At 41.9% G+C, this 12193-nt stretch overlaps 1 protein-coding gene across 7 annotated transcripts in view; it reads left to right on the top strand.

Moving 5' to 3' along the window:
* CLDN10 (claudin 10) overlaps window positions 1–12193 on the top strand; it is a 259036-nt gene that overhangs the window by 159913 nt on the left and 86930 nt on the right. The gene's annotated exons all lie outside the window — the stretch shown is intronic.

Genomic DNA, 12193 nt, shown 5'->3' with positions numbered 1-12193 from the left:
TCTGCTGCATCTTTGTCCTCAGATAATTCTGTTAAGACCACAGAGGGCAAGATAAGGAACAGGTATAATGTACCAATACTTCCACTAAAATTCCTACAGTACCATCTAAAACAGGTGAACTACCAACACAATCTGGTCGTGCAGCAATGCCTCCTCAAACAAAAGAGACATTTCTTCAATTATCCCAATCATTGGCAGGGTTTTATGAAACTCTTCAATCATCTTTTAAGATGTCTAATGAACTATCTGTGAGTTCTCCGGAGCACAATATACATACCTCTAGAGTACCGTCGGTGGAGCCTCCGGCATCCCCAATGACGAAATGACCAATTTCACCAATTCAACAGCAAGATACCCCTATAGATTCTCTATCTCCACAAATGTCCCCATTGTCATCTACTGGATTCCCATCGGATCCACAAGAACAACCACAGGAACCATATTCTCCTCCAGAGGACCTGACATACCCAAAATTTTTAGAAACATTGGGCACAATACTACATCTCGAGGTCCAAAAGGAGACAGACCCTAGGTCAGAAACCTTTGGTCTCCTAAAGATTTTCGATAAGAACATAAGAACATAAGAAATTTCCATGCTGGGTCAGACCAAGGGTCCATCAAGCCCAGCATCCTGTTTCCAACAGAGGCCAAACACTAAGAAGATCCCATGCTACTGATGCAATTAATAGCAGTGGCTATTCCCTAAGTAAAATTGATTAATAGCCATTAATGGACTTCTCCTCCAAGAACTTATCCAAACCTTTTTTGAACCCAGCTACACTAACTGCACTAACCACATCCTCTGGCAACAAATTCCAGAGCTTTATTGTGCATTGAGTGAAAAAGAATTTTCTCCGATTAGTCTTAAATGTGCTACTTGCTAACTTCATGGAATGCCCCCTAGTCCTTCTATTATTCAAAAGTGAAAATAACCGAGTCACATCTACTCGTTCAAGACCTCTCATGATCTTAAAGACCTCTATCATATGCCCCCTCAGCCATCTCTTCTCCAAGCTGAACAGCCCTAACCTCTTCAGCCTTTCCTCATAGGGAAGCTGTTCCATCCCCTTTATCATTTTGGTTGCCCTTCTCTGTACCTTCTCCATCACAACTATATCTTTTTTGAGATGCGGCGACCAGAATTGTACACAGTATTCAGGGTGTGGTCTCACCATGGAGCGATATAGAGGCATTATGACATTTTCAGTTCTATTAACCATTCCCTTCCTAATAATTCCTAACATTCTATTTGCTTTTTTGACTGCCGCAGCACACTGAGCTGACGATTTTAAAGTATTATCCACTATGATGCCTAGATCTTTTTCCTGGGTGGTAGCTCCTAATATGGAACCTAACATCGTGTAACTACAGCAACGGTTATTTTTCCCTATATGCAACACCTTGCACTTGTCCACATTAAATTTCATCTGCCATTTGGATGCCCAATCTTCAAGTCTTGCAAGGTCCTCCTGCAATGTATCACAGTCTGCTTGTGATTTAACTACTCTGGAGAACCAACATCTCTCCCACCACACGACTTATTACATTCTGTCTTACAGAAATCATGGGAAACGCCTTATTCTCTATCAGCGGTTTCCAAGAAAACGGATATTAAATTTCGTATGCGAAAAACATCGCCTTACTCTATACCACAATTACCACATGCTTCAATTGTGATAGAGTCAGCAATGCAAAGATTCAAAAAAGCAAAATCGCATGCATCGTATCCACCGGGCAAAGACAACCGGTGTTTAGATGACTTTGGCAGGAAGATGTATCACAACTCAATGTTGAATGCCCGCATTATGCATCATCAATTCTATATGGTACAATACCTGTATGAGTACATACAAGCCACAAAAGGAATGCTTTCCTCGATGGCTGATCAGATACCACCGCCTCTTCATGATATGGAAGAGTGTTCTCGACACCTTCTGCGATCGATATATGAGGCATCTGAAACATCTTCTAGGGCGTCTGTGACAGCCATAGCAGCCCGTAGGGTGGCATGGTTATGCTTTAGTACAATAAGAGAAGATTTACACGAGAAACTGACGAGCCTCCCGTGTACAGGAGACAACCTGTTCGGGGAACGGTTTCAAGAAACAGTTGGGAAATTAAAGGAGGAAGCTCTAGCAGTCCAATCCTTAACGTCACAATCTCACTACTCGACCACACATCATTATGTGGGATGTATACGTAGACAATCCTATAATCGTAGGCCTTACAGATCTTATCAATCTTTTCGTACACAAACGTATCCAAATTACCAGTGTCCTCCACCGCAACAAAACAACACGACTCAACGTAGGGGTAAACCACGTAACCAGAGACAGCAAACACAACAACCAGCTGCTGCAGTAAAATCAATGCCGTCTTTTTAATAAATCAGCCACCACTACTACATCAAGCACCACCTGGCAGAATTAATTCTTGCCTGGCAGTCTGGGAGAAAATAACAACCGATCAATGGGTTTTAGAAATAGTATGACATGGCTATCAACTCCAATTTACCACAAAACCCATACTACCTCCTTTTCTACTCTGAAGAGTCAAAGCTTCCAACCACAACTGGGGGAGGAGATTGCTTTGCTTCGCAAACAGCAAGCCATTCGACGAATTTTCCTAAAAACCCAAAAAACAGGGTTCTATTCCCCATACTTCCTCATACCCAAAAAGTCGGGTGGACTTCACCCCATATTAGATCTACGGGAATTGAACAAATTTCTGACCAAAGAGAAATTCAAGATGGTATCGTTGAAATCCATCTTACCTCTGATTCAACCCAACGACTGGATGTGTTCCATCGATCTGAAGGATGCGTCCATACATATTCCAATCCATCCATCCTCTTGGCATTACCTATGCTTTTGCTACGGCCATCAACACTACCAGTACAAGGTTCTTCCCTTTGGAATATCGGCTGCACCCAGGGTTTTCACCAAATGCAAGGTTGTGGTGGTGGCTCATCTCAGACAAAAGGGTATGACCATCTTTCCATATCTGGACGATTGGCTAATAATAGCCTCGACCCCGGAGATCCTAATCGATCACCTCCGACGGGTGATACAGTGCTTACAGAAATTGGGGCTAGTGATCAATTTTCAGAAATCACATCGCCAACCAACACAATGACTACAGTTCATAGGAGCAGGCCTGGACACTATTCGCAACCGGGCATATCTCCCAACAGAAAGAATAACACACCTACGTCAACTTCTCTATTCGTTGAACAACACTCAAAGGCCAATGGCAAGACAAATTTTGGTAGTCCTCGGCATGGCGGCGCCTATCTTCACAGTGCCCAACACCAGGCTACACATGAGACTCCTGCAATGGGGACTAAAACACCAATGGAAACAACACTCACAACCGTTCGTTGACTTCCGAGATGAAACAGGACATAACATGGTGGCTCCTACACTCCACCCTATCCAAAGGAGCAGTATTCAGTCCTCCTCCTCACAACGCAGTCTTAACCACAGATGTGTCTCGCAAGGGATGGGGAGCACATCTCGAGATTTATGAAACCCAAGGGATATGGACAATCTCTGAGCAGTCCCTGCAGATAAATCTATTAGAACTCAGAGCAATTCGAAATGCGTTACAAGTGTTTCAAGATCACTTAAAGGGCCACAGAGTCATGATCTACACAGACAATCAAGTGGCAATGTTTTATATCAACAAGCAAGGAGGGTGTGAAAAAGTAGCTACTTACTTTCATGACAAAATTAATGCCATCATGAATCACATCTCTACTTCCCCCCCTTCTAACCACTCTCCTACTACCATCACACCCTCTATTTCCCCCACTCATGGATCACCCACGCACAATCCAAATCTACACATTCTCTACTCAGCTTCCCTTACAAAATTCGAAACCACAACGACACTAGAAATCGAAGCGATCCTCAAAAAAACCAAACCAGCAATGCACCCTCTTGACGTCATGCCTACAAAGGCTCTCCTCGCCTTTCCTACAAGAATTGCTATACCCATTACTAAGATACTTAACAAATCTATCACCACTGGAATTGTACCTGCACAACTCAAGCATGCCATAATAAAGCCAACGCTGAAGAAACAAGATTTGGACCCGGCGGAACCAGCTAATTATCGCCCAGTCTCAAACCTCCCTTTCCTATCCAAAATCATAGAGAAAGTCATCAACAAGCAACTTACAGAATTCCTAGATAAAAATCAAATACTCTTCCCATCCCAATATGGATTCCATAAGTACCATAGTACCGAAACCCTTCTACTAGCACTCTCCGACTCAATTCTAAAAAAATTAGACACTGGTCATTCTTGTATACTTGCCCTGCTGGACATTTCCTCGGCTTTTGACACTGTCAACCACAATACTCTCATTACTCGCCTCACTCAAATTGGAATTACTGGCACTGCTCTATGCTGGCTTCAATCTTTTCTGAATGACAGGAAATACAGTGTAAGAATTGGCCGACATGAATCCCAACCCAGAAATCTACTACAAGGTGTTCCCCAAGGATCCTCTCTCTCTTCAACACTTTTCAACATATACCTCTCTCCTCTCTGTCGACTGGTGACGAAACTGGGTCTTCAGCACTTCATATATGCAGATGATGTGCAGATCCTGATCCCTATCAATGACTCCCTACCCAACGCTCTCAAAACCTGAGATACTGCACTTGCAGAAATTAAGAATCTATTAACTGAAAACTCATTGGCAATAAATACCAACAAAACAGAACTCCTCATCATTACGCCACAAAACAACTTCCATTCTAGCCCTAAGCCTCAATCTCCATCTGACCCTCACAATTTACAGCAAGTCCACAGCCTTGGCGTTATAATTGACAAACATTTCACATTAAAAAAATTTATTACTGCCACCATCAAAAATGGTTTCTTTAAACTCAATACATTGAAAAGAATTAAACCCCTCCTACATCCACATGACTTCCGGACAGTACTACAAGCTACTATATTGTCTAAATTGGACTACTGCAATTCCATCTAACTAGGACTCCCAAAAAATTCATTACAACCACTACAGATGCTACAAAATGCAGCTGCACGCTTGCTTACCAACACGCACCGCCATGAACACATTACGCCAGCTCTACAATTCCTCCACTGGCTTCCTGTCGCGTCTAGGATATTATTTAAAGTTCTTACCCTTATGCACAAGTCAATCTATAATCAAGATATGCATTGGTTCTCCGATTATTTTACATTCCATACATCAAACAGACCAATAAGAAAAATGCACCTAGCTAAACTCGCTAGTCCAACTTTCAAACATATAAAATATGCTTCAACGAGAGAACGATCATTCACGATAACTGTAATCAACATCTGGAACAAAATGCCAACAGATCTGCGCCAGGAGCCCTGCCACAAGAAATTTAAACAGAACCTTAAAACCTGGCTATTTAAACAAGCATACACTGAATGAACATTTCCCCTCAGATATTATTAAATATATGCTTATTATTCAATAACCCTTTTTCCATTTCAAGCAGACACTTTACAATAACGCTAAACACCTCCATTGATCTTTTACTATTGTAAAGACTATTTTGATTCTTGGATCTATCAAACAATTTCAAGTACCCAATTAATTTACATCTCCTGTTATATTTACCTCAAATTACATATATTTGTATCGTTATATATCCTCCTCCATTTAAGTACGTTCCCAGTGTATTATTTGATGTTAATTGTATACTGGTTTTAATTTATATCCGTTTTGTTCCTTTCTAAATTGTTTGGATTGTAAAGCTTGTTGCTGAATTATTGTTCATTGTAAACTGAGGTGATGTTTTCTAACGTGCCGTGGTATATAAAAAAATTCTTAAATAAATAAATAAAATAAATTACCCCTTTGCAAGGAGACCCTGACAATCTTCAAACATGCTCACCAACATTGCATACATCTGCAAGCAACTTATCTACCAGGAGTAGCAAATACAAGGGTGGACAGGCTAAGTCACCTCTTTCATCCTCACGAATGGACACTCAATTCGGAGATAGCCCAAAGCATCTTCATGCAATGGGGGATGCCTGCGATAGATCTCTTTGCAACAGAGATCAATGCTCAGGTTCCCAAATTCTGCTCGATACGACCAAGTCAGTTCAGGATTGCCCAGGATGCCTTCCTCATTCCGTGGACGACAGGCCTCCTGTATGCCTTTCCTCCCATACCACTCATAACAAGAACAATTCAAAAGTGCATAATAGACAAGGCTCAACTGATACTCATAGCTCCAGCCTGACCAAGGTAACCATGGTACAGTTTCCTTCTCCGACTGTCCATCACGGACCCCATTCGATTACCGAATCGCCCAGATCTTCTCTTCCAAGATCAAGGAACGCTTCTACACCCACTACACTCATCTCTTCATTTGACAGCATGGAGATTGAGAGGCTCCTTATAACTGAACAGGGAGTTTACACTTCGGCACAATTCATTTTGTTAGAATCCAGGAAACTCTCAACAAGGAAAAACTATAGCTATAAATGGAAACGCTACTCTATCTGGTGCACTTCTAATGGTGTACCACCTTTAGACTGTTCACCTGAGTTACTCATTGATTATCTACATACACTGTACACAGCTGGTCTGGCAACCTCATCCATCAGGGTCCATCTCAGTGCCATAGCGGCATATCACAGACCACTTAACAATATTCCTATTTCCAATCATCCCTTACTATCTTGTTTCATCAATGGGTTAACTCACCTTTGCCCTCCGATCTCTAAGCCTCCAGTTCCATGGAACCTCAACATAGTTTTTGAACAGCTCATGCTTTTCCCGTTTGAACCCATGGACTCGGCACACATTAAGTTTTTGCTTGGGACATTGTATTTTTCAAAAGTATTGGGGCAAAGTTAACTATTTGGGAATATTATTTAGTGTGTTTGTGTGTTTTGTGTCTTTAATAGTCAGAAAGGCAGTGAATAAACAAGTTAGACTGTTTTGTATTTTTAAATAGTCAGTCAATAAGGTAGCAGTAGGTAGGCAGTGAATAAACAAGTTAGACTGTTTGTATTTTTAGTCAATCAATAAGGTAGCAGTAGGTAGTGTGTTTATTTTTAAAAGTCTGCAGAACTGAGTGTTCTCCAGACTTTTAAAGAACTGAATGTTTGTATTTAATACTAACTGAGTGCTTGTATTGAAAAAAACAAAACAAAAACAAAAAGTAGCCAGAAGCTAGAATAAGCTAGGAGCAGTGTATACCTAAGTAAAAAAGTTGAATAGTTCAGCTCAGTTACTTACCTTGGAAAGGTGTTGAGGTAGTGTGATTGGGTTTGAATAGGGACCAACATTTGTTAATCAAGAGACCAGTGAGTCACTCAGGCTGACTAACTGAAGTTAGACTGTTTGTATATTCCAACCCTCCCACCCTCGCCCACCCACCCCTAGCTCATCCCTTAATTTATAGGCAGGTGCCTATAAATTAAGGCACAAAAAAAAAAAAAATCATCAAAAACTTTATTGAGAATTCGATCAGACCCCGGTAGGCCACTACCAGACACATAGTGAATTCACTAATACATTTAAAGGACGTTAGACACATTCCTACTCCCATAGCAACCTAAAACTTAACTAGGAACTGATCAAAATTGAGATGAAGGCAGCAGTCCAGCAGCAAGAGGGGGGCTTCCCAGTCTTTTGCATCGAGTGTCACATGTATGATTTTTTACCCATCGGTGAGAAGTTGTACATGTGCATGCGATGCAAAGAGCTCCTGGCTCTCAGAGAATGAGTCCGATCTCTGGAGGCTAGAGTGGCAGACCAGGAGGAGCTGAGGTAGACAGAGAGGTATATAGATGAGACCTTCAGGGACATAGTAGTCAAGTCCCAACTTCAGACTGGCAGCCCTGGTGCTGCCTTGGAGGAAGAAGGTCTCATGATGGGAGAGCACCAACCAGGTGCAGCAGGAAAGGATCCTGTAGCAAGGACCTGCTCTCCAGGTGATGCATTGTCCTTCGCACTGAGGATATCTCCCCAAGGCCTACTGCCCAGGAGGGAAGGGTTAGGTCGACCGTCATAGTTGGTGATTTGATTATTAGGAATGTGGATAGCTGGGTGGCTGGTGGGCGTGAGGATCGCCTGGTAACATGCCTACCTGGCGCGAAGGTGGCGGACCTCACGCGTCACCTAGAAAGGATTTTAGACAGTGCTGGGGAGGAGCCGGCTGTCATGGTACATGTGGGCACCAATGACATAGGAAAATGTGGGAGGGAGATTCTGGAAGCCAAATTTAGGCTCTTAGGTAGAAAGCTTAAGTCCAGAATGTCCAGGGTAGCATTCTCTGAAATGCTCCCTGTTCCATGCGCAGGTCACCAGAGGCAGGCAGAGCTCCGGAGTCTCAATGCGTGGATGAGATGATGGTGCAAGGAAGAGGGATCCAGTTTTGTTAGGAACTGGGGAACCTTTTGGGGAAGGGGGAGTCTATTCCGAAGGGATGGGCTCCACCTTAACCAGGGTGGAACCAGACTGCTGGCACTAACCTTTAAAAAGGAGATAGAGCAGCTTTTAAACTAGAACAAAGGGGAAAGCCGACAGTCGCTCAGCAGCGCATGGTTCGGAGAGAGGTATTTTTAAAGGATACTAATGATGCATTAGAATTAGGGCATCCTGACAGTGAGGTTCCAATAATTAGAAAAGTAGTCCAGTGCCTGTAGCTAAAAACTCACCTGAGCTAAAAAATTCTAACTTATCCCTATCAATTAAAAAGCAGAATGAAAAATACAAACAAAAACAAACTTTGAAATGTTTGTATGCTAATGCCAGAAGTCTAAGAAGTAAGATGGGAGAATTAGAATGTATAGCAGTGAATGATGACATAGACTTAATTGGCATCTCAGAGACATGGTGGAAAGAAGATAACCAATGGGACAGTGCTATAAAGGGGTACAAATTATATCGCAATGACAGAGAGGAGCACTCGGGAGAAGGTGTGGCGCTTTATGTCCGGGATGGCATAGAGTCCAACAGGATAAACATCCTGCATGAGACTAAATACATAATTGAATCTTTATGGGTAGAAATCCCTTGTGTGTCGGGGAAAACTATAGTGATAGGAGTATACTACCGTCCACCTGGTCAAGATGGTGAGACGGACAGTGAAATGCTAAGAGAAATTAGGGAAGCTAACCAAATTGGCACTGCGTTAATAATGGGAGACTTCAATTACCCCAATATTGACTGGGTAAATGTATCATTGGGTCACACTAGAGAGATAACGTTCCTGGATGGAATAAATGATAGCTTTATAGAGCAATTGGTTCAGGAACCGACGAGAGAGGGAGCAATTTTAGATCTAATTCTCAGTGGAGCGCAGGACTTGGTGACAGAGGTAACGGTGGTGGGGCCGCTTGGCAATAGTGATCATAATATGATCAAATTTGATTTAATGACTGGAAGAGGAACAGTGTGCAAATCCAAGGCTCTCGTGCTAAACTTTCAAAAGGGAAACGTTGATAAAATGAGAAAAATTGTTAGAAAAAAACTGAAAGGAGCAGCTACAAAAGTAAAAAATGTCCAAGAGGCGTAGTCATTGTTAAAAAATACCATTCTAGAAGCACAGTCCAGATGTATTCCACACATTAAGAAAGGTGGAAAGAAGGCCAAAACGATTACCGGCATGGTTAAAAGGGGAGGTGAAAGAAGCTATTTTAGCCAAAAGATCTTCATTCAAAAATTGGAAGAAGGATCCAACAGAAGAAATAGGATAAAGCATAAACATTGGCAAGTTAAATGTAAGACATTGATAAGACAGGCTAAGAGAGAATTTGAAAAGAAGTTGGCTGTAGAGGCAAAAACTCACAGTAAAAACTTTTTAAAATATATCCGAAGCAGAAAGCCTATGAGGGAGTCAGTTGGACCGTTAGATGATTGAGGGGTTAAAGGGGAACTTACAGAAGATAAGGCCATCGCGGAAAGATTAAATGATTTCTTTGCTTCGGTGTTTACTGAAGAGGAAGTTGGGGAGGTACCCGTAATGGAGAAGGTTTTCATGGGTAATGATTCAGATGGACTGAATCAAATCACGGTGAACCTAGAGGATGTGGTGGGCCTGATTGACAAACTGAAGAGTAGTAAATCACCCGGACCGGATGGTATACACCCCAGAGTTCTGAAGGAACTAAAAAAGGAAATTTCAGACCTATTAGTAAAAATTTGTAACTTATCATTAAAATCATCCATTGTACCTGAAGACTGGAGGATAGCAAATGTAACCCCAATATTTAAAAAGGGCTCCAGGGGCGATCCGGGAAACTACAGACCGATTAGCCTGACTTCAGTGCCAGGAAAAATAGTGGAAAGTGTTCTAAACATCAAAATCACAGAACATATAGAAAGACATGGTTTAATGGAACAAAGTCAGCATGGCTTTACCCAGGGCAAGTCTTGCCTCACAAATCTGCTTCACTTTTTTGAAGGAGTTAATAAACATGTGGATAAAGGTGAACCAGTAGATATAGTATACTTGGATTTCAGAAGGCGTTTGACAAAGCTCCTCATGAGAGGCTTCTAGGAAAAGTAAAAAGTCATGGGATAGGTGGCGATGTCCTTTCATGGATTGCAAACTGGCTAAAAGACAGGAAACAGAGAGTAGGATTAAATGGACAATTTTCTCAGTGGATGGGAGTGGACAGTGGAGTGCCTCAGGGATCTTTATTGGGACCCTTACTTTTCAATATATTTATAATGATCTGGAAAGAAATACGATGAGTGAGATAATCAAATTTGCAGATGACACAAAATTGTTCAGAGTAGTTAAATCACAAGCAGGTTGTGATAAATTGCAGGAAGACCTTGTGAGACTAGAAAATTGGGCATCCAAATGGCAGATGAAATTTAATGTGGATAAGTGCAAGGTGATGCATATAGGGAAAAATAACCCATACTATAATTACACAATGTTGGGTTGCATATTAGGTGCTACAACCCAAGAAAGAGTTCTAGGTGTCATAGTGGATAACACATTGAAATCGTTGGTTCAGTGTGCTGCGACAGTCAAAAAAGCAAACAGAATGTTGGGAATTATTTGAAAGGGAATGGTGAATAAAATGGAAAATGTCATAATGCCTCTGTATCGCTCCATGGTGAGACCGCACCTTGAATACTGTGTACAATTCTGGTCGCCGCATCTCAAAAAAGATATAATTGCGATGGAGAAGGTACAGAGAAGGGCTACTAAAATGATAAGGGGAATGGAACAACTCCCCTATGAGGAAAGACTAAAGAGGTTAGGGCTTTTCAGCTTGGAGAAGAGACGACTGAGGGGGGATATGATAGAGGTGTTTAAAATCATGAGAGGTCTAGAACGGGTAGATGTGAATCGGTTATTTACTCTTTCGGATAGTAGAAAGACTAGAGGCACTCCATGAAGTTAGCATGGGGCACATTTAAAACTAATCGGAGAAAGTTCTTTTTTACTCAACGCACAATTAAACTCTGGAATTTGTTGCCAGAGGATGTGGTTAGCGCAGTTAGTATAGCTGTGTTTAAAAAAGGATTGGATAAGTTCTTGGAGGTGAAGTCCATTACCTGCTATTAAGTTCACTTAGAGAATAGCCACTGCCATTAGCAATGGTAACATGGAATAGATTTAGTTTTTGGGTACTTGCCAGGTTCTTTTGGCCTGGATTGGCCACTGTTGGAAACAGGATGCTGGGCTTGATGGACCCTTGGTCTGACCCAGTATGGCATTTTCTTATGTTCTTATGTTCTTAAATACCTCACATGGAAGGTGGTATTCCTTGTGGCAGTAACATCAGCACGACGAGTCAGTGAATTACAGGCCTTGGTCCTTTATTCTCCGTATTTATAGTGTCATCACCAGAAGGTGGTTCTCCGAACTCACCCATCCTTTCTACCAAAAGTGGTTTCTCAATTCCATCTCAATCAGACCATAGAACTGCCCATCTTTTCCCCTAAACCTCATGCAAATGACCGGGAAAAATTACTGCATACACTAGACTGGAAAAAGGCTTTAGCATACTACAAAGAAAGAACAAACTCGGACTCCCGTGTTTCTCAACTCTTTGTCTCTTTCGACCCGAAGGTGCCTGGAATACCGGTGGCTAAACACACTATCTCCAGCTGGATAGCACAATGCATCAAGTTCTGCTACGACAAACAGAACCTACAGCTACATTCTGTTCCCAAAGCTCATCAAGTTAGAGCAGTGGC

The sequence above is a fragment of the Rhinatrema bivittatum genome, chromosome 5, assembly GCF_901001135.1.
Source record: "Rhinatrema bivittatum chromosome 5, aRhiBiv1.1, whole genome shotgun sequence".
NCBI classification, from domain to species: Eukaryota; Metazoa; Chordata; class Amphibia; order Gymnophiona; family Rhinatrematidae; genus Rhinatrema; species Rhinatrema bivittatum.
The sequence above is the reverse complement of the archived record's forward strand: the minus strand, read 5'-3'. Positions and strand labels throughout refer to the sequence as shown.